A 4205-nucleotide genomic window follows, 5' to 3' on the forward strand; every position below is an offset into this window, starting at 1 on the left:
TGGTTTCTGCAACCAACCAAATTTCTAAAATCAATCTTGATTTAACATTTAATTACTGATGTTCATTGTAATAGCACCATCTTGTGGAATACTGTTGAAATTCATGCATGTCTTTAGGCGGCTGCTCAGTCAGTGGTTCTCAAAGTGTGGTCTGTGAACCCCTGGGGGTACTTAAGACATATTCAGGGAGTCCATAGGGACAAAGCTAGTTTCATAATAATACTAAGATATCATTTGCCTTGTTCAACATGTTGGATTTGTACTGATGCAAATGGTGGGTAAAACTATGGATTCTTTAGCATGAATCATGGCAATGGTCCCAAATTATACTATTAGTCATTGTGTTCTTCACTGCTATGCATTTGAAGCTTAGCATACTTGTTATACTTAAGCTTGTTAACTTATACTTGGTAACTTAGTTTGTTATATTTAAGAGTATCCTTATGAAGTAGCAAGAAATAAATTAGGGAGACCAGACTGAAGGACTCAATGTACGGCAATTCACTTTGTCAATTTTGCTATAAGAAATCCCTCCAAGAAATAAGGAATCTCTGCAAGTAGCAGACATTTGTGAGTATCACAGATAAGAGGCTTGTGTTTTAATCTTCACTCCTCCACTCATTAGCTCAAAGTTTCAGGGTTTTTTTATCCCTATAAAGAGGATATTCCTAGGAGTTGCTGCACTGAGAAGTTGTGAGGATTAAAAGCTGGATATAATGACCTGGTAAATGTTGGCTCTTCTACTGCCCTCCCTTCTTCCCTGTGCCAAAGTTTATCAAACAATTTAACCTTCACAGAAACCCTATGAAGTTGATATTTTCATCCTTTTTTTCAGATGGAAAAACTGAGGTCTGGAAAGATTCAATCTCGTACCTGAAATCACACATCAATGTGAGTGGTAAAGGAGGGCTTGAACACAGGCAATTTCACTCCAGAGGAGTAAAACTCCCTTATTGGAAGAACATGAAGAAGGCCAGAAAGGAGTGGGAGATTGCACAGTTAGCTGGGATCTAGAAAATGATGAAGACATGACACAAGATGGAAAGCAATAGTAACTGTTTATGAAAAATGGATATATAGCCTTAAAACAGAATGTGGACCTAAATATTCAGAATCAAACCCCTTTGTAAGATTTATAACAAAAATAGTATGAATATAGTTAATAGTTATAATGGAGTGGTGATCCAAAGAGCCATGTTGGTGCTAGCAAAATGGCAGAATTCCTATAGCATCAAAATTGTCTTGCAAGAGCTTTATTGATGTCTAAGAGCTTAATGATGTCTAAGGAAAATATGATAATTCCTCAGCCACCCGAAGGACAGTGTTACATCAACTAGTCTAAAAGAAAAACCACAGCCTCTCCCCCTCAGTCTTTTTTTAAGATTTTTTTTTAATGTGGACCATTTCTAAAGTCTTTATTTGTTACAATATCTCTTCTGTTTTATGTTTTGGTTTTTTGGCTGTGAGGCATGTGGGATCTTAGCTCCCCAACCAGGGGTTGAACCCTCAGCCCCTGCATTGGAAGGTAAAGTCTTAACCACTGGACAACCAATGAATCCCCCTCCTCAGTCTTTATTTTCCACAATGGTACTTTTTTAAAGATATGCCTTGTAAACCTCAAAGTACTGGAAAGGAAGCTCTCATTCAAAGGCAATTTATTGAGCAGGAGGCACAGCTGCTGGGCTCTGAACAATGGTCTGCCAGCAGGTATATGATTTGCAACTTCACATTCTGCTAAGGCTACTGTATACGTGTATATGTGAGCCCTGGGACCTTGAGCATCATCCCAAGCCTTTGAGTGTTTGGCCTGCTGGTGGGGAAAAGAAGGCCCTTCCTGTTTTGTCTGGAATTTCCCTCATGTCACAGTTTGAGTCTTCTCTGCCTCAGGAAGTGGTCTTCCCTAGAAGTCACTCAAGTCAAGAAGACCAATAGCCAGGGACACTGAAACAAAAAGCAAAGGAGATGCATCAGGCATACACCAATAGCTGCAACAATTCCCACAGAAAACTGGCTGAACACTAGCAGAAGACCTTGGACACCAGACAGGAGTACAAAGATCTGGCATAACTGGGTAGGACAGAAAAAAAAAAAAGGAAAAAGAGGAGAAGAAGAAAAAAGAAAGGAGACCCTCACCCCAGGGCAGGGGGAGCTCAAATAAAGGAAACATTACCAAATTTGGGGAAACTCCCTCTTATCTGAAGGGGAAACCCACTCTCCAATGGGGAATTTGATTGGGTCAGAAGGGAGCATTTGGGACTGTCCAAAGAGAGTGAAGTGACTGATCTGTGGCAGATGGGAAAGAATGAGAAACTCACAGACAGTCCATACCATGGCCCTGCATGCCCCAGACTGAGACATGAATACACAACAGTACAGGGAGTCTGGGAGCTGGAATGTGGGGACCAGAGAACATGCCCGGGGGAGAGCCATTGTTGCCTGTGGGGAGATGGACTGAGAGGATGGGAGGGAAGAAATCCACAGCAGGGAATGCCAACCATGGAAAACTAGGCCACCATGGAAACAGGGCACTACTGTTGAGTCACATGCAGTTAGGAGGAGCCACTGTTGTAGCCTCTCTCTTGGCACCTGTGACAAAAAAAAAAGGGAGGCCCCCTCTGGGTCTGGCTATCAAGTGCCAGTTGATAAGGGGTAGAAAAAGCTCCCTTGGGGGCTGGATCTTGTGTGCCTGCTGCCAAGAGTCAGAAGTTGGCCAGAATGGGCCATATCTGGAGACATTCCTCTTACACCTGAGCCTGACATGTTCCCTGTGCAATTGGCACCGCTGCCACCAGGGATTCCATGATCCAAGCAGGGTGCTACTGCTGACTCACATGCAGGGAGGGGAGCCACTATTGTAGAATTTTGATGCCAGCAATGAACAATAAAGGAAGCCCCTGCTAGGCCTAGCTGTTGACATCCAGTTGACAAGCAATAGAAAAAACTCCCTCAAAGGCTGGCCATAGTGTGTCTGCTACCAAGAACCAAAAAAAGTTGGGCCAAGGTAGGCCATCTCCAGGGACATTCTTCTTACACCCGTGCCTGCTGCCTTCCCTTTGCAATTGGCAGCACTACTGGGGCTCCCACAACCCAGGCAGGGCACTGCTGACTCACACCCAAGGGAAGCATCCACTATTGTACCCTCTCTCTCCCCACACACCCATGCCTACAGACAAACAATAAAGGAAGCTCTGCTGGGTGCACAGTAATGCAAAAAGCCCCATGAGGGCTGGTATTCATGCACCTTAGGCCGGGCACCAGTAGAGAACCACACTAAAGTTAGATTTCCTATACCCACAGCCACTGGCATAACTGCATATTTGGCATAACCCCAGGGCTCCTGTGATCCAAGCAGGATACTACTGCCGATTCACACGCAGGGAGAGGAGCCACTATCATGGCTCTTATCTCCCTACACACCAGCACCTGCAGATGAACAATAAAGGAGGCCCTCACTGAGGGAGACGCAAGAGCTCCAAGGCAGCCCCAAGACCAGACTCCAGTAGTTGGACCACACATAGAGGCAGGGACAAAACCAAAGCTGAATGCCAGGGACAGGGGGACTAAGAAAGAGGTTCTAAAATCTTTCTATGAGCTATACAAGCTGCAGACTAAATCCCTGCAATCAGCTAGGTAGACACTATGTCTTTGGACAATAAATGTTCCCACAAATGGCAGCTGTGGACTTTGGGAGCAAGCACACATAGGAATTGGGCCAGATCAGAGCCTAAATGGACCCCATAGAGCCCACAGCAGGTCCAGAGACCAATCCAGAGGCAAAGGAGGGCCTCTTGGGGAGGTGAAGGTGGCCTGTGGCTCAAGGCATATACAAGGATATTTACAACTGAGACCCCAAAGAAACAGAATTATTATTATTAATTCTATTCACGTGATCCATTCTGATGTCAGTTCTGGCTTTTTTTTTTTCTTCTTTTTCTATCTTAGTCCTAAGGATCTTCACATTTTATAACATATTTTTTTATTCTTTTTTACTTTTATTTTTATTTTTCACCTTTTTATATATTTCTATTTCTACCTAGCTTTTCTGTAGTGCTGAGTTCATCTCCCCTAACTTTTTTCTTCTTTATCTTTAATACATTTCTATTTTATTTTTTTCTTTCTCCGTTTATATTTCCAGTTATACTGTGCTCTTCTCTTGCTCTGTTTTACCTCTTTTTATTTTATTTTATTTTATTTTATTTTCTCTT

At 43.1% G+C, this 4205-nt stretch overlaps 1 pseudogene; it reads left to right on the top strand.

Annotated features, from left to right (window-relative positions):
- The first annotated feature begins 804 nt into the window (after window positions 1–804).
- LOC130841477 (ubiquitin-conjugating enzyme E2 variant 1-like) lies at window positions 805–1337 on the top strand (annotated as a pseudogene).
- Window positions 1338–4205: the final 2868 nt, after the last annotated feature.

The sequence above is a fragment of the Hippopotamus amphibius genome, chromosome X (assembly GCF_030028045.1).
Source record: "Hippopotamus amphibius kiboko isolate mHipAmp2 chromosome X, mHipAmp2.hap2, whole genome shotgun sequence".
Classification (NCBI taxonomy): Eukaryota; Metazoa; Chordata; class Mammalia; order Artiodactyla; family Hippopotamidae; genus Hippopotamus; species Hippopotamus amphibius.